This window comes from Euphorbia lathyris, chromosome 5 (genome assembly GCF_963576675.1).
Source record: "Euphorbia lathyris chromosome 5, ddEupLath1.1, whole genome shotgun sequence".
In the NCBI taxonomy this organism is placed as follows: Eukaryota; Viridiplantae; Streptophyta; class Magnoliopsida; order Malpighiales; family Euphorbiaceae; genus Euphorbia; species Euphorbia lathyris.
In genome coordinates, this window is record NC_088914.1 from 88,291,824 (window position 1) to 88,317,762 (window position 25,939).

Consider the following 25,939-nt stretch of genomic DNA (forward strand, 5'->3'; position numbering starts at 1 on the left):
ACCTAGATGGTTACAGAATCTCGTATAAATACCCCGATATTGAGGTATTCAAGGTACACTTGTTGATTCCTTACTTTTGTGCTTATAGTTTATTCTTAAACAATTAGTGACTTAAGCATCAGAGTGTCCCCGATCGAACCCAACGACGCCTCACAGGGAAGAGCTCCAATCAATAATTTTTTCACAAGTTAATTATCATAATTGTATCATTAATGAGAGGAGAAAGACTCATCAATAATTTATTATTGATGAGTCTTTCTCCTCTCATTATTGGTACATATAAAGACTGTTCGAGTTACCACCTAGATGGTTACAGAATCTCGTATAAATACCCCGATATTGAGGTATTCAAGGTACACTTGCTGATTCCTTACTTTTGTGCTTATAGTTTATTCTTAAACAATTAGTGACTTAAGCATCAGAGTGTCCCCGGTCGAACCCAACGACGCCTCACATGGAAGAGCTATCAATAATTTTTTCACAAGTTAATTATCATTATTGTATCATTAAAATCATTAACTATTGTTATATGTACCAATAATGAGAGGAGAAAGACTCATCAAGAATAAATTATTAATAAAAAAATGAAATAAAGAGAGCGTTAAAAGTGAAGATAGACTCTCTATTAGTAAAGAAGATTAAGAAGTTTCTAATAATTTGAGAGATTGTTGGAGTTGATTTTTAACCACCTCTTTTAAACTTTTAACTTAATAACTAAATTAAGATACTATTGGAAATGCTCCTAAAACTTCGAATGAAATTGAAAATAATGCAATAAGTTTTATAATATCAATTGGATCCAACACAAACAGAAGGTCAATAAAGAAGATTTTTTCATCTAAGTAAAACAAAGTCGCAAACAAAAAGGATTGAACCCCAACAATACACACATATTCACAATTGAATAAAAAAACACAAATAGCAAAAGAAGTAAAACATAATATTTCAATGAATCAGTCATGAGCAGCTTTGATACCACTTGTTGGAATTAGAACCATAAACATAATCACAATACTGAAAACTCGTGTTAACTTATCAAGATAGTGTATATGATTCCATAGCGCAACATATTGAGTAAAATCAGGAGCGACTTAAGTTGATTGACATTCTAGGGCTAAAAGCACGTAGAATGTTTACACTTGATGGAAGAGGCTGTAATTTTTTTTTTTAATATTTATGCCATACGAACCATCACTCTCTATTTATTAAAAAAAAACTTAATTGTTGCAATTACTATTATGCCTATCGTAGAATTAGAATATTGCATCCGAGTATTTACATATATTTAGATCTTCACCCACTATATATGCCTCAGACCTATAAGTTAAATTAGATACTTTACAAATATATGATACCTCATAATTAACTATATTATTATACAAGTAAAATCAAATATTGTGGATTTTAATCCAACAGAGATAAGGTGCAAAAATACCCTTAACATCGACGGTCAAGTGCAATTCTACCACTAACATCTAAAATAATACAAATTTTACTCCTAATATTGATAACTAAGAGCAATTTTACTCACAATATTAATAAGTTGGGTTAATTTGAAAAATAATTCATTAGATTATATATTCTTCATAAATCTCGTCATCTCCACGACATACTTATATTATTTTTTCCCTCATAAGTAACATATCACAAATATATATATATATATATATATATATATATATATATATATATATATAGGCATGAAAAATAAATTAATAAATTAATAAATTATATCGTGTTCCGCAGTTGAAAAAAATTAAATATTTTGTTGAATATAAAAATATTAATTTTTAATTTTATTATGAAATTATAAAAATATAAAAAAAAATTAGAACTAACTAATATATAACTACTAATTAAGATTGGTTTAAGTGATTAAGGGCTTCAAACCACTTAAACTAGATCCCGAGTTTGAAATTCAACGTACGTAAAAGGTTTTAATTAGAAGAAAATCCACTTAAGAGATATCGGACGAGCTTCAAACAGAAACATCAGACAATGATAAAAAAAAACCAATATATAATTGATATCGAAAATTAAAATAAAATACTAATACTTTATAATGTTGTTTGAAATTAATTCAATTTGCTAATATTAGTCTAAGTTAATCTTAATTGTAAAGTATCTTCCATCTTATCCCATTTAACTGCCTAAATAGGTTAACCATGACTATTAAACTTTACCCATTTTAATAATGTGGCTATTGAACTTCAATTCTTAATAGTGTGGTTACTGAACTTTACACTTTTAATATTGGGGCCACTTAACGCCTCAAACCCATGACTATTAAACTTTATCCATTTTAATAGTGTGGTTATTGAACTTCAAATCTTAATAGTGTGGTTACTGACTTTACACTTTTAACATTGGGGACACTTAACGCCTCAAAAAGATCGTTAACAGTCTCAAAATAAAAAATTCTAAGAGTTATAATATTCCAAGGAACTTTAATTCTTAAAAATTTTCATTTTGAGGTCATTTACATATTGTTTGGTTAGGAGAGATAATGGATTTTTAGAGAGAAAGCTCAAAAAAATGTGATTTTGGAAAATAAAAAATGTGATTTCATGGTAAATGTTGCTCTGAACAACTTTAATTTTTAAATATTTTTACTTTGAGGTTGTTAACGGTCATTTTGAGAAGTTAGTTAAAGTTGAGTAGCTACTATTGTTAAAAAGCGTAAAGTTCTGTGGTCATATGTTAAATATTAAAATGGACCAAGTACAGTGGTCATGGTGTAATTTACCCTAACTAAATAACAGAACCCGTTTGGCATTCATTTTCAGAATCCGTACGAAGTCAGCTGATCTACACGAGACCCCGTCGCAAGCCAAGCCCGCTCCAACTAACGCTCCACGTCAGCTCTTATATTTCTGTTGTCAAATAGAATACTGACACGCGTATAACTAATTCCTGCGTGCGATAGCAAAACATAACTAAGAAGGCGCGAATTTCACCCCTTTATATACAGTCTCCACTCTTTCTCTAGGATCAAGAAACTTAGAATCGAATTGATAGTAGACTTTTCAGGTATCAATGGCTTCTGTTTTATCATTTTTGATTATTTATTTGTATTTTCTGATGCATTATTGCGCTGCTTAGTCATCGAATTGATAGTAGACTGTTCGTACTCTGATTTTTGATTTCTGACTTGAAGATTCTGGTTCTTTCAGAGGATTAATACTGGATTTGATGGATCTAAATGTTGACGATGACGCGGCGATCTCCAAGAAATTGGAGCAGAATGAGGTATTGATTTTCGATTTTGATCGCAGCTCTGGAAAAGAAAAGAAAAGAAAAACAACAACAAGAAAGAATGCTTCTAGGGTTGAATTTTGGAATTTAAAGATGCAGTGTGTGTTTTTTGCAGTTAAATTCGATGCGCATTTTATAGTCAATTTTCGAGTATGAACTTATAATGCTGTTTTTGGATTTTGCATTGCTTTCATTTCCCCAGTCCAGTGATTGTCTTGAAGTAGGATTTTGTTATGTAAAGTGTCGAGAATGAATTGGTCTCACGCTACGAAGCACCCATACATACTTCTAAGAGATTGACTTACCAAGAATACGGATAAACGGGAATATGGATATGCCTGTGCTGTATACGTGCATGATACTTTTTTCTTTTTTCTTTTAATATCTTTTTTCATTTAATTACGTGATACTGCGGGGATACTCGATAAGTTTGAGAGTTAATTAATTAGAGATAAAATTTAGGGGTTTTTATTAAATAACTCCACAAAAGTAGGATTTAATATAAAAAATTTAAATATAAATATCTGATATTAATAATTAACTAAGCCAATCCGTATCCACCCTTTTATTTGAAAATAAAAAATGAAAACTAATCATTTTTAAATGTTTATAGATGATCATAAAAATGTTTTAAAATAATCTTTAAACTTGCTAGTTTAAATAGTTTGAATCTTCTTGCTTTATGAAAAATGTTCCTGATTAATAATAAAGCACAGCATAAACATAGACGACAAAATTCTGTATGGGGGTTCGCTGTTGACTAACAGAAATGTACTGTTGACTGTTGACCATTCTAATTCTGTATCAGACCTATTGAAAGCATTATTATTGTCAACTTTCCCAAGGACACTTGCAAATGAATTTGCAAGTAGGGCGAGGTTTAGTAATTCTAATATGTTAACATGGTTGTATTATGTGCTGCTTCTTTATCCTGTTTTCTGAACTATCTATATTGAATTTGATTCCCTGGTATATAATTGTTTCTAGTTTGAAATTCTTTACAAGGGCCTTTTTTGTGATTAAATGTAATTCTCATATTGAGGGTTATTCTTCTTGTATAGGTAGTTCCGAATGATGAAATGGAGGTTGAAAGGGATTCAGATAATTCTGAAGTTATGATTGGTCATGAAAAAATTGTTCTAAGGGAAAATTCAAAGTAGATTACACTGATGCGTGTACAAATCATATGAAGGTATTTCATTGGAACTCAGGCTTAATATATCCTGTGCCCCCTCAACTTATCCCAAAACGCCAATTTACCTCTCAACTTTAAAAATATTCTATTGACCCCTATACTTGTTTAAAGTGAAAGGTTAATTCCCGAAAATCCATGTGGCGGAGTAAGTAGAGATTTTTGAAAAGTTGAAATGTGTACATTTTAAGCAAGTTTAGGGGACTAATAGATCGCTTTTAAGAAAGTGTAGGGGCTAACAGGTATCTTTAGAAAGTCAATTAGTTACTTTAAGCAAGTTCAACGAGTGAATAGAACATTTTTAAAGTTCAGAAGTCATTGACGGGTTTTGGAACAAGTTCAGTGGCAGAATGTATTAAGCCTCGGAATTGTATGCTATATCGAGTTTGTTTCTCTTTGTTTGTTGATCATTTATTGATTGGGATCGCTGTTGGTCTTTCCTCAGGCTTACATCCTGCCCCCTCAACTTGTCTCAAAACTCTAATTGACTCTTGGACTTTGAAAATGTTCTATTAAATCTTATATTTGTTTAAAGTGAATAATTAATTCATGTGGCGGAGTAAAGAGTGATTTTGGAAAAGTTGAAATTTTTAGGGCACTAATAGATCACTTTAAAAAAGTTCAGCGTGCTAATAGGTATCTTTCAAAGGGTCAATTGGTTAATTTCATAATATCTCCTCAGCCCTCCAAGTTGTCCAAAAATTGCAACTAACCCTTTGAACTTTAAAACATTGCAACTAACACCCTCAACTTGCTTTTCTGGAATAAATAACCCCTCAAATTCCACGTGGCACCGTGTGGTTGGAACTTCAAAACGTTAAAACTAACCCCTACTATCATGTGCTGCCACATGGCATTTGAGGGTTATTTGTCTAAATAAGCAAGTTGATGGGATTGGTTGTATCGTCTTCAAATTCAGGGGTCAGTTGCATTTTTGGTACAAGTTGAGGGGCTGAGGATGTATTAGACCAGGGTCAATAGAACATTTTCAAAGTTCAGGTTAAGTTGGCGTTTTGGGACAAGTTCATTAGGCGCATAATATATTAGCCGTGGAACTCAAGAGCAACTGTATGCTATATCGAGTTGGTTTCTCTGTCTTTGATGACCATTTATTGATTGGGATCAGTTGTTTGTCTTTTCTCAGGCTTGTGATATTGGGATTTCTTCTAGTCTAGCAGGATCAGCAGAAAGCATGGATCATCTCCGTGATGATGGTGATAATGATGACTACATGAACGAAGAGTATGAAGATGATTATTTTGCTATCCAATCTCAATTTGATAATATGGATCCATCTGGTACCAGACAACACAAGTCCAGTTGCTGCTGCTGCAGATAGTTCCACGGTAACTGTAGACAATGAAGAAAATAGCATAATTCACAATTATAAGAGCTTTAAACAATTTGACGCTGTGGAGGATTTCTGTGATCATCATTTTAATCGTAAAGATTACTCAAAAGAGCAGGTGAGTAAATTGAAGATTTGCATATGTTTATATCTATCTGTTCTCTAATCACAGAAATTATATGTCTCGAAAACTTAAAATTTCTCCTCTCTTTTAGCTGCCTTTGACCTGGGCGAAGAGAATTCAAGAGGAATGGAAAATTCTGAAGACGGGCCTACCAGGTGAACTGAACTTTTTCTTTTTGTTTGGTAAATTAGACCCATGGCGACATAACTTATTTTTAGGGTTTGACCGCTAAACTTAAAAAGTAACCTAAAAACCACTTAAATTTATATTTTCTAATATAATGGCCACTAAATTTCAATCAACGTCTCAAAATAACTGCTGATGACCTAAAAATAAAAAATTCCAAGAATTTATAATATTCTCAGCGACTTTAGTTCTTCAAAATTTTTGTTTTGAGATCATTTAGGTGTTGTTTGGTTATGAGAAAGTGCATGTTTAGAGAGAGAAAACTATGATTTTGGAAAATAAAAAGTATTGTTTCATGGTAAATGCCATTTTAAACAACTTTAATTCTTGAACATTTCCATTTCAAGGTCGTTAACAATTATTTGATGCGTTAGTTAAAGTTTAGTCGTTATAATATTAGAAAATGTAAAGTTGAGTAACTTTTGTGTTACGTTTTAAAGTTTAGTGACCATTCCGTGAAAATTAGTAAAGCTCAGTGGCCATGAGTGATCTTTCTGATGGGTGACTGAATCTTCATGGTTGTTTCAAGATGGTCACTTAATTTCAATTTTGTTTCAATAAAATTATTTAACTTTGAATTTTGTCTCAAGAGAGTCACTCTGACGACTTCAAGAATAAAAAAAACACCGTTAAAGTGACGTGGCAGCTACATCAGCATAGTCAACTACCACAGCTGATCAAAACGACAAGTGGCTACCACCTACATGACATATTGTTGCCACCTGGTTGGCCGAAACGACACGTGTTAGCTAGGTGGCAGTGATGTGTCGTTTCGATCAGTTAGGTGGTAGCACTTATTGTTTCGATCAGCGGTCATAAAAGTCACATCCTTTTGCTTTTGAAGTTGCGTGATCATTTTGAAACAACCATCAAAATTTAGTGACAGTGCATTTAACCCTCTTTCTGCTTAAGTTGAAAGCACTTCGTTTTGGCTTGTTTCCACAAGCCATTAGTTGGTTAGATTGCTTAACTTCCTTCTCTGAATTTCTTAGATACAATATTTGTTCGAGTTTATGAAACAAGGATGGAACTTTTAAGGGCTGTCATCATCGGACCTGCTGGCACTCCTTACCATGATGGGCTTTTTTTCTTCGACTGCATTTTCCCCACTACCTATCCTGATCGTCCCCCAGTAAGTATATCATAGTATTCTGTTGCTTGCAATATTATGCATATCCTTTTTGAGTTTAATTGTGACATTCTGCTGTTAGATGGTATATTACTACTCGGGTGGACTTCGATTAAATCCGAACTTGTATGAATGTGGGAAAGTCTGCCTCAGCCTTTTGGGGACCTGGGATGGAGAACACGCTGAGAGATGGATTCCCGGGATATCAACCATGCTTCAAGTTTTGCTTTCTATTCAAGCTCTCATTCTCAATGCAAACCCCTTCTTCAATGAGCCTGGGAATGATACAGATATAATAGGTCCAGCGAGGGACACAGTATCCAGGGAGTACAACGAGAATGCCTTTATCATGTCGTTGAAGACGATGATATACACACTTCGAAGGCCACCTCAGGTATGATTGCTGTAAAATCTCCATCGTAACAGTATTATTTTCTTATTTTGAGGGTTACCCTCTCTGTTCTCTCACTTGCCTTTGCTAGGATGTTTATGCTTGCTATAAAAGTTAAACATATGCTTTCCATTAGGGGTGTTAAAACGACTGTCGTGTCATATTTGTATTATGTGATTGTATATTATACATGCTTAACTTGTATATGATATAAATGCAATAAAATGATAATCGTGTCAAGCCGGTTGTTTCCATTAGGTATTGCCCTTACATTTTTGTTGACACACCTCCGAAACTGAGGTCTCTTGTTTTTGTTGTCACTGCTGAAGTTGATGACCCAGCGGAGGGGATTTTTCTTCAATCAATCTCGTTTTGTGGAAAAGAAAGAATTAGCACGTGAAAATGAGAAGATAAATTTCAAAATAGTAGCCAAGATAAAATTCATTATGTGCTCTCATCGTATGGGTTACATTGTTGTTAATAGCGACGCCAGCTCAATGCCATGGCGCAAGGCGCACTAGGCTGAAGGTTGTGTGCTGTAGCACCCCCTAAGGCAGGCAATGTTATGCTGGCGGCGCCAAGGCATGCCTTTGTGCGCTCGGACAGGGTTATCAGAGGCGTGCCTTTTGTATCACAGGTTATCTTTTTAGTGTTTTATATCACTGTTGGATTATACCCGAAAAGAAAAGCAAACGGACTTTGAATTTGAACAATCACAGACAAGTTTTTGGTATTAAAACTTATTATATCCGGGTCAATTTGTCAAAATTTGCCAACTCGAGGTCCGAGTTAATACTTAAACTTCGATTTGTACTAAATTGATCATGATTGCAAACTTTAAGAACCATTTTGATTAAGAATTTTGAGTTTACACTTTACAATTTGTTATATTTTAAATATTTTTATTTATGCTGGTTCTATATACTTTTATTCTTTCACCCTGTGTCGCTCAGGCGCGAGCAAAGGCTCCATGACCCCCTGCTGTTCTGTTTCATGCTGTTCTATATACTGAAATGTTGTACATTCCAAAACTAATCACTTTGGGTTGTTTCCCTTGCAGTATTTTGAGGACTTTGTCGTGGGCTATTTCCAAACCCGCGATTCTAACAGCATGCAAAGCGTACGAGAGTGGTGCTACCGTTGGTTCTGTCACAGTTACCGACGGAGTAGCTGATATTGATGCAAATCAAATGAGCTCTTCCGCAATGCTCAGAGGAACATTAACAGATTTTATAAACTTTCTTGTTTTAAACTTCAAATTATACGGATCAATCGATTGCGAGGAGTTTAAGACATATAAGATTGGGTTGTTGTGGGAGAATTACCAGTAATCAAATTTTGGGATATTACATTGATGTTGGGATATTACATTGTTACCAACTTTTGTCTCTGGTGAAATTTGATTTTCTGATTAATGTTGGGATATTACTTTGCATATATTACCAACTTTGATCTTCTGATAATGTTTGGATTGAGAAATGTATTGTTAGTTTGAAAGGCTATAAATGAGCACGATTATAATATTCATGAACACGCTTGAGCAAGTTTGTCTTCTGATAATGTTTGGATTGAGAAATGTTTGATTAATTGTTAGTTTGAAAGGCTATAAATGAACACGCTTAAGCAGGTTTATTATTATTATTATTATTATTATTATATGAATCGATAAATGTTTGATTAATTGTTAGTTTGAGGGGTTATAAATGAGTCGAGCCAAGCCAAGCCGATAAAAGGTTGATTGTATTCGGCTCGAATAATAGATGATCCGAGTTTAAATATGACGAAACTTGACTCGAAAGTTTGCGAGTAGGTTTAGGTTTATATACAAGTACGATTATAATGTTTAGTAACATGCTCGTGAGCAAACTTGGTTCGTTTATTTCTTTTAATAATAGTATTTCTATAAAAGAAGAAATGTTTTGTGTAAATTTTAGTTTTACATTATGGGTTTCCTCTTTGTCCATAACAGTTCTTGCCTTCATCGGTGCATAAGCTCTCTCGTTATCTCGAGTTTAGCTCCCGACATATCAATAGGAATAACATCAATATTCATGGAACTGCAGCCAAATCTTTGATTCTTATCCGTTTTTCGGGTATGACAACCTAACATAGGTCCCTTTCCTTTACTGATTTTAATTCTTAATAGTATTGGATTTCGGATTCCTAGTTGGATTAGGATCATGGGTTCCTAGTTGGATTAGGACCATGAGTTCCTAGTGGGATTAGGTTAGATTGTGTAATATAAATACCCTAATCATGTAAACCTAATCATGTAATCTGTTTTTCGCCTCCTAATAATACTATTCTCCTTCCGCCCGTGGACTAGCCAACACAACGTTGGTGAACCACGTAAATCTGTGTTTTTCGATTGTTTATTATTTATCTTTCGTTAATTCCGCAAACAAATATTATTATAATTTTTTTATAATTTTTTAAAAATCATATTCTTTTTCTTCATTCGTAAAATTTATTAGAATTGTAAAAACTTTTTATAATGATAGTCTTACTCCTATTTTAATGATTTTTGAAATATTTTTCATTTATTTTTTTAGTCAATAAATTTTACGTTATTAAATTAAAGTTCTATAATTGTAAAAATTAATAAATCAATTACTTTATATTAGAGTTTAGATTGGAGAGATTGTGAAACATCTCTTATAATATAATATAATCAATTACATTCTCTTATAATATAATATAATCAATTACTTTTTTTAGTCTTACTTCTTAAACTTCTTCTGAAACAACGTGTGTTTGGCCTGCGAATGCAGGAAGGCACGCAACTCAGAGATTATTTAGATCAATTTAACACATTATTACTAGAATTACGTAATATTGATGTGAAAATGGAAGATGAAGATGCTGCTTTGATTCTGTTGGTGTCTTTACCGCTTTCATATGAGAATTGTGTTCAATGATTTATTGTTGGTAAAGATTATGTGACTCTGGAAGAAGTTAGGTCGTCTCTTCATAGTAGGGAGTTGCGCTATAAGGCGAACAATACAGGTACAGATAATCAGATATCTGGACTGTTTGCCAACGGCAGTAAGGGAAAGGGAAACTGTGGAAAGAAGAAGTCTAAGAAGCCGTTCTCAAAGGATCCAAGCCAGACGACACCTGTAATTACTGTAAGGAGAAAGGACATTGGAAAACTGATTGTCCAAAGAAGAAGAAGAAATCAGAAAATCAACCAGGTTCTACTGCTGTAGCAGATGGCGATACCAGCTCTGAAAATGATATTGCTATAGTTGCTGATAGACACACTCATCACTCTAATGTGTGAGTCCTTGATTCAGGAGCATCTTACCATATTTGTCTAAGGGGAGAGTGGTTTTCAACTTATAAGTAGATAGATGGAGGTAGCATTTCAATGGCTAATAGTCATGTCTGCAAGGCAGTTGGAATAGGCTCGATCAAGTTGAGGAAACATGATGGTAAGTTCTGCACGTTGAACGAAGTCAGACATGTTCTATTGATGACAAAGAATCTGATATCTCTGAGTCTGCTAGACAGCAGGGGTCTCAGCTGGTCAGGAAAAGATGGAGTTCTGCATGTTTGTAAAGGTTCTGATGTGATTCTGAAAGGTGTGAAGCATGGTACTTTGTATTTCCTGCAAGGTTCCACTGTTACAGGTTCAGCTAATGCTGCATCGTCAGAGATTGACCAGGAAGATATGACATGGCATATGAGACTTGGTCATGGGCGAAAGAGGGATGCAGATTCTATCAAAGGATGATCTTCTTGGTGGTCATAAGGTCAAGAGTCTGGAGTTTTGTGAACACTGTGTCTTTGGAAAACTACATCGCAGTAAGTTTCCCAAGGCTATTCACATAACAAAAGGCACACTTGACTACATCCACTCTGATTGTTGGGGTCCATCTTGAGTTGAGTCTTTGGGAGGTGTCGCACCCTGGCTTCCGGTTTTTACGCAGGTCGGGGTGCGTGGCCGGCTCGATCCGCCTTTCTCGTGTTTTAAGGTTTCGAGTCGCCACCAATCATCACTTGGAAATACGTATGCGGGCGTGATTGGTCGCCCTATCTGTTTGGATTGACTCTGTGCGGTTTAGGTTTGGTAAAGATGGTCTCTGGGGAGATTTAAGGTTCGTTTTTCCGGTTACGTGTAGGGGAGAGATGTGATCTCACCCTACCCCGCCCGACGTATCGGTACTATTGTGATATCATGTGTTTGCTATTTGTTTTGCTTTGAATTGTCGATATAAACTAGGTACTTGCGCGCGTCTTGGGATTATCGGGTTTAGTACAGAACTCTAATGACGTTTTCACATCTATTAGAATTAGTTTGGTTATTAAATTCAAATGACGTTTTCACATCAACCCAAATTAATTTAGTTACGAATTCGGATGACGTTTGCACATCAATCCGAATTGATATGGTTATAAATTTGAATGACATTTTCACATCGATTCGAATTAATTTGATTTTGAATTGGAATGACGTTTTCACATCGATCCGAATTCATTTGGTTTATAAATTCAAATGACGTTTTCACATCGATCCAAATTAATCTAGTTATGAGTTCGGATGACGTTTTCACATCGATCCGAACTAATTTGGTTATAGATTCGGATGACGTTTTCACATCGATCCGAATTAATTTTAGTTATGAATTCGGACGACGTTTTCACATCGATCCGAATTAATTTGATTAATTGTATTGATTCGAGATAACATCTCAAAATTTGACTTATTACTTCACTGGGTATAGTGTATATGACGCGTGTATATTCATATTAAGCGAGCATAAGTCCGAACTTTTACTATATATATATATATAAGGTATGAATTTTCCAATAAAGAATATTTTCATACGTATTATCGAGTTTAAATGATATTTTCGTATTGATTTAAACTAATCTCGATTTTATTGATTCAAAACCGTACCTTAAATTGTTTAGTTTTTCTTATCCCGTGTCTAATCTCGATTTTTTACTAATTAATCATCACGGGTCACCGATATACGAAACCGTGCAATTAGACTAAACTAGTGTGATTAAACCAAGCTTAATCTAATGTAATTAGATCTTATCTAATAAATCATAGTGGGCTTTCATTTACAATTTTGTCCCATAAAAAACAAAACAAAAAAAAAAACAAATCAAAAGACCCAATTACTAATTAATCTACTTCTAATCCCTAAACCCCCCAATTACTAATCTATTTCCCAACTCTTCTCACTTCTCTCATTTTCGTGATTCTTCTTCTCTCTACCCCCTCTCCTGTTCCGATCACTCACCTCCCTTCCCTTTTATCGTGATCGTTTTCCTTCGCCGGTCCCATGGATTCCGGCCAGATTTCTTGCCGGTCTCACTCTTATCCACTCTCTCTCGGGTTCTCCTAGACGGATTCCATGGCATTGTTTCGTTCTAATCAGACCTCCATGAGTTCGGTCGAATGATCTCGGGCTTCCGGCGACGGCCGGTTTACTCTGATGATGTCCTTGGTTACCTGAGGGGTTCTAATCGGCCTCTGTTCCTACATGCAAGGTAAGATCACGGTTTGCTCTCTCTCTCCGATCTCGGCTTCTATTCTAGTGTATTGCGATTTCTATTCTATTTCCCCTGATTTGAGATACTTGTTGCGTTGGCTTGGATAGAGATGGGTTTTCGTTGAGTTTGCTCGGTTTGAAATAACTATGGGGGTGTTTACTTTGTTGGTTTGATTTTTGCGATAATCTATCCCCTGTTTCTAATCTCCATCATTACTTAAATGAGTTTGATTTCTTTGTGTGAGAGGGTCTTTTAGGACTCTCAAACTGGTTTTAGGAATGCAATCAGAGCCATTACAGGCTCTGGAGGGTATTCCGAACCTTCGAACCGATTCGCTCGGGGATGAAACCTAAGTCTCTGTTCTTGTTTTAATGATATTATGTGATGGAAAGTGATAGAAATGATGAAGAAACAATGATCTAGAGACAGTTCATATAGATATACACATGTATGAATAAACTGGAAACGTGTTAACCTTGCACTTTTGATTGATTGTTTGCTGTTACAATATGGAAGATGAACTTGTTCTTTTGCCTTCCAGCCCTGTTACAATGAAGCTCTTCTCCTATTACAGTGAGGAAATTTTGCCCCAATTTCTATCCCCTTTACATTGAGATTACAGATCTTTTCTCCCCCTCATTACTCCCCTTACATTGTGTTTTTGGCTCTCAATTCCCTTCCCCTTACAGTGAAGAACAAACTCCCAATTACAGTGTTATTTTTTGCTCCCCCTTTACATTGAGATTACCGATCTTTTCCTCCTTTTACAGTGATAGACTTTCTCTATTTATAGTAAGAGATTTGTCTGTGAATTATTGCTCATCATTTTTCTTTATTTCCTTCTGTACCCTTGAGGGTTGTTTCGTCAATCTGCTTGCCCATTTTCTCTGTATTTTGAAATTTCGATGAGATCATCTCTGTTGAATTATTGATTTTTTTGGGTAAAAATGCCAATTGGTCCCTGTAATTGTGATTTTTTTGCAGACGGACGCTGTATTTGATCCGAGTTGGTAAGTTTATTGGGAATTGACGGCATTAGTTCCGAATCGAATCGCCTATTTGAACTCCGGATCCCTGTTTGACTGTTGCCGCTCCGGTTTAATTTTTGTTTGATTTACCGCGGTCCAATTTGGTAGCCCCGGGTTAAATCTGATGATTCTCGACTGTCCCATATGAACTTGGTTGCCTCGGATATGCTTTGGTTGCCTCGGATATTTGGTTGCCTCGGTATTCAAAGTGGGTACAGAAACCCCCGACATTATGAGGCGGGCCCCCTGGGTCCGCTACATTTTTTCCGCTTTATTTTTATTTCATCTTTTCCCTGCAAACGATGTAATTAGAAGTTAGACATTTGTACCACAATGTAATTGTACTCGTATATTATTACTTTTATTAACAAAAGCTCCATTGTTTTTTTTTTTATACTATTGCCTCCATTTTTATTTAATGCAACTAGCCCAGCAACACATGACGGGTTAAAATACTTAATGAATATGACTTGAGTTACAATAACCCGTGACAGTGAAATTTTACAGCAAAACGATTTGAGCACAATTAATCTAAAAAGAATGTCAACCGTCGATTTATTTAATAAGGAGACGTTTTGGACTACGATGACGACTGACATTTTAAGGAAACGTTCAATTGTCGTTAATTTATTAACTTTTCAATTTTTGGATCCATTTGTCATAATTCGTTATTTAGAAATCAACTATATTCTAAACGTTTAATTATAATATAAATCGTAATCAAAGTCAATATTAACTTTAACTTTGATATACGATGTTACATCATAATTTGCAATTCAGACTATAGGCATTCCTAAATATAGTTTACGACAAACAAATAAGCATTGAAATGTTAATTCGATTGGTTGACATCTGAACCTTAATTAATAAATTATAACTCGGATTCAAGCAAATTCAATTTTATTCAAAATACGAGGAACATATCTCGAATAAAATTCATAATAGGTTAAAAATTGTACTTTAATTCTATTAAGTCATATTTTGAATATACTTCAGAATTTTTACCGATTTATACCGACATATGACAAATTAGCCTTAGTAGCACAATTTTTTCCTAATTAATTATTTTCGAGATAATACCATATATTCTGGATAATTCATGAATTGTTCAAATTCTGAGCGAAATTTATTAAAAACTTAAAAAATGGCCCGGACGAAAATGGGTATCTACAGGAGGTCACAAATATTTTGTGTCTCTGATTGATGAAGCATAAAGGTGAAGCTTTCAAGAGTTTCAAGCAGTGGAAATCATTGGTGGAAAACCAAACAGGAAAGAAGATAAAGAGGTTGCAAACTGATAATGGTCTGGAATTCTGCTCGTCTGAGTTTGAGCAGTTCTGTAAGGATGAAGGGATTGCTCGGCATCACATAGTCAGGAATGCACCGCAACAAAAATGGTGTAGCTGAATTAATGAACCAGACATTACTGGAGAGGGCGAGGTGCATGCTCTCTAACGCTAGGTTAGATAGAAGATTCTGGGCTGAAGCGGTAAACACATCATGTTATTTGATTAACCGCGGACCACACACCGGCATACAACTCAAGACGCCTATAGAAATATGGCCAGGAAAGGTTGCTGATTACTCAAATCTGAAAGCTTTTGGGTGCACAGTTTACTATTATGTTAATGAGGGTAAGCTAGAGCCAAGAGCCAAGAAAGGAGTGTTCGCAGGCTATGGAGATGGAGTTAAAGGCTTCAGGATCCGGTCTCCATCAGAGAAAAGGGTCATTCTGAGCAAAAATGTAGTCTTTGATGAAAAATCTATGCTTAGACCCATGGTGAAACCTACAACTGCAACAAAAACTGATAGCATCGATAAACAGGTGGAGCTTCAGGTCATGCAGAGTGAGAGTGGTTTGAAGGAACAATAGTCAGCAGTAGAAATTGAGCTACCAGAATTTACACCATCAGTTTCTCAACCATCTGAAGCTACACATCGTATCTTAGCTCAAGATCGACCAAGGAGGGTTGGAGTTGGGCCACCTAAGAGGTATGGTTTTAAGGACATGGTGGGCTATGCACTACAGGTTGCTGAAGAGGTGGACACTCGTGAACAATCAACTTACAAAGAACATGTTTCAGGCACCGATTCTGAGAAATGGCTTGTTGCTATGGGAGATGAGATGGAGTCCCTTCATAAGAATCAAATATGGGATTTAGTCATACCACCTCTAGGAAGAAAGATTATTACTTGCAAGTGGGTTCTCAAGATAAAAGAAGGGATATCTGTTGGTCCCATGTAACGTGATAGAATTAGTTCCAGGGGGGTTAGGAACTATTATAACTTTTTAGACAATAATGCTGACTTATTTTGATATTTAAGGTTTTAACTCAATTTTTAGGTCAGCACCGCTGAGTATGATAAGAGACAGCTTTAGTCAGCTGATGACTAGAGCTGTTTTTATCGTGAGTTGGGAAGTAACACTTAAGTCAGTTTCCAACTCAACACTCAGATTACACAGCAGAGCCTTCAGATTTACTCAACACAGCATATACAAATTATTGTTTTGTTGAGTAATATTAAGCCAGCAATAAATATATATATCAAAAGATAAAAGGTTAGAAGTTACTTAGCAGACTTATCCTGGTTCGGCCTCTCCGCCTACGTCCAGTCCCCGGAAATCCTTCCGAGCTTTTTGAATCCTCTACTGAGCTCTTTAAAGGTAGAGCACAAACCGTTTACAATAGCAACTGAGTATGCAAGAGTACCGTCCTCTATTCGTCTACTCAATCCTATCTTTACCACTGAGTACTATAACCGAGTACTCAGCCTTTCTCTACCACTGAGTACTATAACCGAGTACTCAGCCTCTCTTTTCTAACCTTTTACAAATGATAAGAAATTGTTCTTGATATAACAAAGAACACTTTAGATGAATAAATCACTCTAGACTTTTACACAAAAATAGGAGTTAGGTGTAAGAGCTTGCTTTTTCTTTTCTGGACAGAGCTTCTATTTTGTACTTTATCAATGAATAGACTTGATGAAGATCTGTGTGGATTGAAGTGTTGGAATGGCCTTTTTATAGTGATGTCCGAGGCACCAATGATTTGAATCCTGACATAGCCGTTGTGGGGAAACGTTCTCCTTTCATCATCACTTGGTCAGCACTTAGTGCTGCAGGCCACTCATGTCTTCTATCTTCGTCAGATGCCAGGTTTGTCTTCTTGTAGATGTCAGATGGTCCATGCTCCTTTTCGAAAAGTCTTCCAGACAGTTTTCTGTGGCTTCTGAATACTTCAGGAAATGGATAAACTTTGTCTTCCAAGTTGACGATCATTGATGCTGACCTGACGACCACTCAGCTTGACACAGCGGCTTCGCCTTCAAGCTTCTCTGAAGAAGACATTTTATTTCTCCAAGCTGAGTTGCATTCTTACTCAGCTTCGGCTGTGTGATTTGCATCTGCTGACTTTGTCTTGACTTTCTCTTATAGATACTTAATTCCTGTTCTTATTAATCAACTTACTCAACATTGAACAAACTCATTAGCACAATTAAATCAAAGCACTTAAATTTAATTGTGTTGGAATATTTTTATCATGGTGATTTACTTAAATAATTTTGTCAAATCAAAATCATGTGGAAAAGTGTTTCAACAAACTCTCCCATTTTGATGTTGGCAAAAATATTTAACAAGGAACTCAATGTTGAGCTCCCCCCATGACAGTTGACCTTTTCTAAGTTTCTGAAAATACTCCCCCGTAAGGGTTGAATCCACTGACTTAGTTCAACTCTAAACCTTTCAAGATTTAATCGAGTGAGTCTAAGGTTTGAATCCACTGACTTAGTTCAATTCTAAACCTTTTAAGATTTAATCGAAATGAGTCTAAGGTCAGCTTCAGAAGAAGGCCAGTACTTGGAACATTTTGTCACTACTGATTTAGTTTTACTCTAAACCTTTTAAGATTTAATCAAGTAAGTCTAAGGCCAGCTTCAGAGTAGTTCAGTACTTGGAACATTACTAAGTTTTAATACTTAGTTAAGTTCAGGTATCAGAGTGAAGGTAAGCTGAGTATACTAATTTGGGGCTGAGTAGTTTTACTCAGTGGCCAAGTACTTAAATAATTTTTTATGTTCACAAGTTTTAGTTTATTGTGTTCAATGAGTAGTTGTATGAGAAAGGTCAGCGCATAGAGCAACACAACATATAAAGCATTATATGAAAGATAATATGTGGAATGATGCTTTTATAAATAATCAGCACAACAAAGAAACATGCCTATGACAACCAACTAAAAAAAACACAAGTTACAAGCAGATTCTATTTCTAGTTCTATCTCTTGATGTTGACTTGAACTTGGTTAGCTTTGGGTTTGGTCTGCTGGCTAGGCTTGGCTGTTCTTTGTTGGCTCGGGACAGCAGAAGTTGAGCCTGGGTGAGTGATAGGGGTCAAAAACCCCTATCTTTGGGTACGGTTTTAGAACGGTTTTTAGCGTTATTTAGTTAATAAGCGAGCAATTCTCGCATTTAAATGCTTTTGTGTGAGTTAGTTAGAAATTGGAAACGTTTTATTTACTTTTCGTTGTTTAGGCTCGTTTTATGATCAATTTAGGCAAATACGGCCAAAATGGCATGCATATTATAATTCCGTTATCTTTTGAAGCTAATTGATCCGTCAAAAGTCGCACCAAACGAAGCGTTTGCTCAAATAAGCGATTGGCGGGTCAATTTAGCCTTTGGACTAATGTTGTTTGGAGTTTATGTGCGTGTGCAGGTTAAAACATGATCAATTTCAGGCAAAAATCGTGTCTCGGGGACCCCCGGCAGTCGCTCAGCGAATTGAGCATCGGTGAGCAGCCCAGGCGCTGCTCGGCGAGCTGCCCAGGCACCGCCCAGGCACTGCCCAGGCACTGTGCCTGCTCGCCGAGCAGCTCGCCCTACTCGGCGAGCAGACCTGCGGGAATTGGTCAAAAAGACCAATTCCGCCCCCACGACGCCACGATGGACCCCACGACTTCCTACCTGCATAAGGACATGAAATAGGTCATCAAAAGGGCCCGAGCCACGCCTATAAATAGGATTTTTCCAATGTAAATTAGCATCTTTTATCTTTTGTAATTTTCTTAGCTTTTCATCTTGAGAAATCCTCTCCACCTCCTCCATATCCTTCAAACCTCCATTGAAGACACCTCCGAAGCTCCGTTCACCGAGGATTGCTCAAGCTCCATCCTTAAGTCCTAGGAAGACGCCTGCATTGGTAGACAGGTTCCCTGAAAGGGATTTTTCTTCTTTTACATTCTGTCTAGCCTCTGATACATGTTATGAATCCTAGGCTCATTGTAACTTCGTGACAATACTTTCATCTTTGATATATATTATGGTTTTTGTTCATTCAATTGTTTTAATGCTTTAACCCTTGTCTTACGCTTTGTCTGATTGGTTTAACTCATTCAATAATCCCAAAATCAAGTTGGCACATATTGCGAGCTGAATCTAACCTAGTCAGTGCCTATAGGATTGACGACCCTATAGAAGATTAAGCCCAAATTGCTGAGCCTTAGAGCTAGTTTCGGCCTTACAAGGGAATCACGAACTAGGGACTTTAGGAGGATAGGTTGGGTTAATCGCCTCGGACACAAGTGACTTAGGTTTCAATTCAATTGCTTAAACAATCTATTTTCATTATCATCGTATCCCTCCATGTTCCTTCGGATAATTGCATTGGTAAAAGATCACTTAGGAGTAGTTTAACTTAATTAGGGGTAGAGTAACTTAATTAGGCATAGAATAACTTAGTTAGAATCGGATAACTTAGCTAGGAGTAGTATAATTCAACCTAGGAGTAGATTAACTTAAGAAAAACCAACTCAAAACCCCCCAAGCCTAGATAACACCTGAAACCAAGTAACTCGATACTTGTAGAAATAAATCCTGTGGACGATACCTGGACTTTCCAGAATTTTATTACTTGATAACGACGGGGTACACTTGTCCCTTAGTGAGTCTCGCGGTGCGAACGCCGTGAGGCGCATCAAGTTTTTGGCACCGTTGCCGGGGATTTATTTCTTCTGCAATATCGAACCAGTTTAGGCATTCCTTGTTATTATCCTTTGTTTATAATCGTTTATACTTGTTTATATATAATCCTTTATACTTTTTTTTGTGAATATTTGTTTTTAATTTTTATTGTTATTTCTAATGATTCTTCTTTTTTGAGAAAATGGCTAGAAACAATGGAAATAAGGAGTCTATTACGCATTTGCTTAACTTTCTATCTACTCACGAAGATCAAACTGACGATTTGTATGCCTCAATTAAAAATTTATGCATACAAAAAGGGATCCTAGTTGATTCAACCGCGGACGAATCAAATAAAGAACCCAATTTGGTAGGTCACGTTGATAAGGTAATATCTCTTCCCATTAACAATGAAGAACTGATCCCTAATTATGAGAAACCAAAAGTTTCAATATTAATTGAGGAATCAGTTGAAATTGAGCCTCTAGAGAAGAATCCAAAGATAGAAGAGTTCAGTTTTGCTCCAAGTCCAGAAATTTTCATTCTCTTTGATCTACCTAGAGAATCAAAAAGGGAGCAAACTAAACTTTTTCATAATTTATTTAAATTTGATCATTTGTTTTCAATAAAAATCTTTGAAACTGATAATCCGTTTTGCAGGTACGAATTGTTTATTCAGGAATTCGAGTTCCTAACGCGAGTAGAAGCTTACACCTAGGAAGGAACTCCATGTCGAGCTCACCGACTATAACGTAGCGCTTCTTGGGAGGCAACCCAAGTTTTAATAAAACTTTTCAGGTTTATTTTATTTAGATTATACATTGATCTTTTAGTTTAGTCTTTTTAGTTTTCTTTTAAGTTTTTTTTAAAGTGTTCGTTAAAAAAAAATAATAAAAAAAAAAATAAATAAATAATTTTTTTTGTTGTTTAGTTTTATTTTATTTTATTTTTTTTTAAGTGTTCATGTTCAAAAAAAAAAAAAAATTTTGGCCCCAGGAGGCCCAGCTCGCCGCTGGGCACTGCCGCCCAGCCCGCTGCTCGGCCGAGATAAGCAACGGTTCGGTATTTTTTCCCGAACGGAGCTGAAATAAATAAATAAATAAATAAATAAAAAATTGGCACCGCAAATAATCAAATTTTTGGCGATTGCGATAAAATCAGTAAGTTGTCTTCTTCACCCTAACTTTTTGCACTTGTACTTTATGGTTTGTGATGCAATGTTGGAACTTATTGCATATTTTTAGTGTGAGGAGGAGGGGTAGACAAACTTACAAAAATTGTATAATTTAAATTTTTGTTGCGTCGTGTCGAGTTTAGTTTAGCGTTTTCGGGTTTTATTTATGTTTTCGCATGTTTAGGATCTAAAACCGTGAACCTCCTTCGAATCTAAACTTCGTTATTGTCCTTGAGGGCTGAGAACCGAATCTAAGATTGCATGACAACTAGTTTAGGTGTAGGACACAATCCTTGTATCTGTAAAAGCATGAGCTAAAGTTTGCATTTAGACCCTACTTTTGAAGAAATGCTAAAATCATTACTTAGGTAGATAACTTAAGAATTGAAGGCATGTGATATTAAACTTGAGTTTGGGGAGAACTAGTAAACACAAAATTGAAACCCAAAGAATTGTGAGTTGAATTTGAGCCTAAGAGCGAACATCAAAAAGCTCTTTTTCTTGACATTTTTGTGTGAATGCTTTGACTTGTGGAAAGATTACAGATTTTTCACCTAATACTGTGTTGAACCTACATGCAATGATTTGAGATGATAAACGATGAATCAGCCTCATTAGAATTAACCCTTTTCTTTACCTTATTTTCTCTTTTTCATCCACTCTAGGAAGCCCCTTTGAGCCTATATTTTTGTAGTTTATAGAATTTTCTTTCGTTCTAACCCAATTTTTGCAAACCATCATTTGGTTTGCTACTTAACCCTAAGTTTTTGCAAAGCTCACATCGAGCCTTTGTCGTTCTAGCGCTTTATCTTTGTTTATGGCATCATAGTAGCAAGCCAAAAGGCTAAAAAGTGAATGAGCATCACTATCCCAAAAAAAAAAGGAAAAAGAGAAAAAAGAAAAAGAGAAAAACAGAAAAAGAAAATAAAAGAAAAGAGACGAACAAAAAGGGGAGAACTTCATTCCCCAGTTCTTAAAATCAAAACGTCTCAAGAAAACGTCCTAAAAAGAGAATAATGAATGAATAAAAAGCTCAGTCACTTCATATTTGCTAAAGCCATTTGAACTTTGTTTTTCTAGCGCTAGAACTATTAACCCTTGTTGTACCTTTAGCCCTGTAACCACATTACAACCTCAATTCGAGGCTGTTTTTGATATCATCGGAGTCATATAGCATAGTAGAGGAACTCGGATGAACATGCAAAATCAACGTAATCCTAAGCAAGAACATAAGCAGAGAGTAAACACTTTAGCCACCAAAATTGTGTGAAATGAGTGAACTACCTATGGTGAGGTGTTTTACTTAGCGATCCCCTCAAGCTCGTTTAATTGAACATGTGTCCTGTTTCTTAAAACATATGACCTATGATAATTGAAATGCGGCTTTTGGATATCGTGTCTCTACTTTGTATTTTCGAATGCATGTAATTACAGATGCTCGAAATTGTGTCAAGCACCTAGTCAAACCGGGAGGTTTTCTAGATTGCTTGTGATTGCGGGTTTAGTTTTTTAGTTTACTTGGGGACAAGTAAAGTTTTAAGTGCGAGGAGGTTTGATAGGGGTCAAAAACCTCTATCTTTGGGTACGGTTTTAGAACGGTTTTTAGCGTTATTTAGTTAATAAGCGAGCAATTCTCGCATTTAAATGCTTTTGTGTGAGTTAGTTAGAAATTGGAAATGTTTTATTTACTTTTCGTTGTTTAGTTATGATCAATTTAGGCAAATACGGCCAAAATGGCATGCATATTATAATTCCGTTATCTTTTGAAGCTAATTGATCCGTCAAAAGTCGCACCAAACGAAGCGTTTGCTCAAATAAGCGATTGGCGGGTCAATTTAGCCTTTGGACTAATGTTGTTTGGAGTTTATGTGCGTGTGCAGGTTAAAACATGATCAATTTCAGGCAAAAATCGTGTCTCGGGGACCCCCGGTAGTCGCTCGGCGAATTGAGCATCGGTGAGTAGCCCAGGCGCTGCTCGGCGAGCTGCCCAGGCACTGTCCAGGCACCGCCCAGGCACTGCCCAGGCAATGCCCAGGCACTATGCCTGCTCACCGAGCAGGCCTTCAGAGGCCTGCTCGCCGAGCAGGCTGTGCTTGCTCGCCGAGCAGCTCGCCCTACTCGGTGAGCAGACCTGCGGGAATTGGTCAAAAAGACCAATTCCGCCCCCACGACGCCACGATGGACCCCACGACTTCCTACCTGCATAAGGACACGAAATAGGTCATCAAAAGGGCCCGAGCCACGCCTATAAATAGGATTTTTCCAATGTAAATTAGCATCTTTTATCTTTTGTAATTTTCTTAGCTTTTCATCTTGAGAAATCCTCTCCACCTCCTCCATATCCTTCAAACCTCCATTGAAGACACCTCCGAAGCTCCGTTCACCGAGGATTGCTCAAACTCCATCCTTAAGTCCTAGGAAGACGCCTGCATTGGTAGACAGGTTCCCTGAAAGGGATTTTTCTTCTTTTACATTCTGTCTAGCCTCTGATACATGTTATGAATCCTAGGCTCATTGTAACTTCGTGACAATACTTTCATCTTTGATATATATTATGGTTTTTGTTCATTCAATTGTTTTAATGCTTTAACCCTTGTCTTACGCTTTGTCTGATTGGTTTAACTCATTCGATAATCCCAAAATCAAGTTGGCACATATTACGAGCTGAATCTGACCTAGTCAGTGCCTATAGGATTGACGACCCTATAGAAGATTAAGCCCAAATTGCTGAGCCTTAGAGCTAGTTTCGGCCTTACAAGGGAATCACAAACTAGGGACTTTAGGAGGATAGGTCGGGTTAATCGCCTCGGACACAAGTGACTTAGGTTTTAATTCAATTGCTTAAACAATCTATTTTCATTATCATCGTATCCCTCCATGTTCCTTCGGATAATTGCATTGGTAAAAGATCACTTAGGAGTAGTTTAACTTAATTAGGGGTAGAGTAACTTAATTAGGCGTAGAATAACTTAGTTAGAATCGGATAACTTAGCTAGGAGTAGTATAATTCAACCTAGGAGTAGATTAACTTAAGAAAAACTAACTCAAAACCCCCTAAGCCTAGATAACACCTGAAACCAAGTAACTCGACACTTGCAGAAATAAATCCTGTGGACGATACCTGGACTTTCCAGAATTTTATTACTTGATAACGACGGGGTACACTTATCCCTTAGTGAGTCTCGCGGTGCGAACGCCGTGAGGCGCATCAGTGAGTCTGCTGTTAAGTTCCTTCTGCTGGATGTTTAGCTTTCTCCCCCATTTTGCCAGCATCACCAGGCTGAGCGGCAAAAGCATATAACTTCCCTTGTTGAACAACACGAGTCAGTATGGTCGAATAATGTTGCATTTGACTCGTACTTTCTTTAAGACCGTTAAAAACCGCAAGACCACCAGTCATACTGGATGCGGGAGTCTTCATACTGGCACTGATGACACTGAGTATGAACTCAAGTGATTTCCCCATCCAGGTAATGGAGTCGGTCATCCGTGCATACGACTGATGATACATCTTGAGCATGGAAGCATCGTAGATATGACGCTGAGCGTTCAGATGACGGACGTGCTCAAGGGTCGTTCTGGTGCAGTGCAGGATGTCGTTGGTCTTAACCTGGTCAGTTTCCATCTCTTCTCGGCTCACACTGAGCAGGCGCATAGCCTCAATAACTTGTTCGATTGTGCATTAAGAGGTGGAGGAGATGAGGTCTCGGGCTACTGTCAGTTCAGTGCTCAACTGGGTGAAGTGCTGAGTAACTGCAGCAGAAGTTACGGTTGATGAGTTCACAGTAGATAGGGTATTAATTTTCCCTTCAATTGAGTCCATATGGTGAACCATCATAAGCTGAAGATCCGCCAGCTTGATCATGAATGCTTGCTTGGGCTGTTGAGAGACCAAGGAGGTCATGACATTCATCAGCTCCTTAAGACCTTTGAGTTCGGTTAAAAGTTGCATGATGGAGGAAAGTTGAGTTGGCTCAGCAGAACTGGACCCAGCAGGAGCGGCTTAAGACTGATTGATCTCTTGGATAAGCGCATGAGCTGAGTAGATGATTCTACGGCCTGACTCAGAGGCATCCAGCAAGTTGTAAGGATCATTCTCAGCATTGATCGGTGAAATCCCAGGGGGCGTTTTCTGGTTAGCAGCAGGTGTTGGAGGATTTGGGTGCTGTCTAGAAGTAGAAGTGCCAGCTTGCTCAGGAGCGGCATTCTTATTATTGAGGCCAGCAGCAGGAGCTGACTGGCTTATTAACTGCTCAGGTTGAATAGGAGGTGTGTGCTTAGCAGTAGTATTTCCCTGCTTAGTGTCAACTTGAGACTGAGTTGAGATTCGTGGTGGAGTCAGCTCAGAGTTGTCTTTAGCAGGATTTTCTAGTACTTGCTCATTGAGTTGAGCAGTAGGGACTTTGATCACTTGCTCAGTAGAAGGTGGAGCAGCGGTGTCGGCAGAAGTTTGACCCTTGGGAATTTCTGGGTCGGCATGTTCCTAAGTCTTAGGAACAGAGGCTTGATTTTCTGTACCCGAAGTTGGAGTGGGTTTTGTAATGTTGGTGAAGAAGTTGAACTCCAGCCCCGTCAGATCAGTAATGGGGTCCTTTAGTGGTGAGTCGTCAAGGATGTCAATCAGATTCGGTTTGTGCGAC

General features: G+C 36.8%; 1 long non-coding RNA gene and 1 pseudogene across 1 annotated transcript; both read left to right on the plus strand.

Annotated features, from left to right (window-relative positions):
* Positions 1-3,167: 3,167 nt before the first annotated feature.
* Positions 3,168-9,913, plus strand: LOC136230176 (putative ubiquitin-conjugating enzyme E2 38; annotated as a pseudogene).
* A 2,033-nt stretch (positions 9,914-11,946) lies between these two features.
* Positions 11,947-14,555, plus strand: LOC136228842 (uncharacterized). The gene is made up of 2 exons (XR_010688863.1): positions 11,947-13,130; positions 14,118-14,555. It is a non-coding gene; the product is annotated as an uncharacterized lncRNA (long non-coding RNA).
* Positions 14,556-25,939: the final 11,384 nt, after the last annotated feature.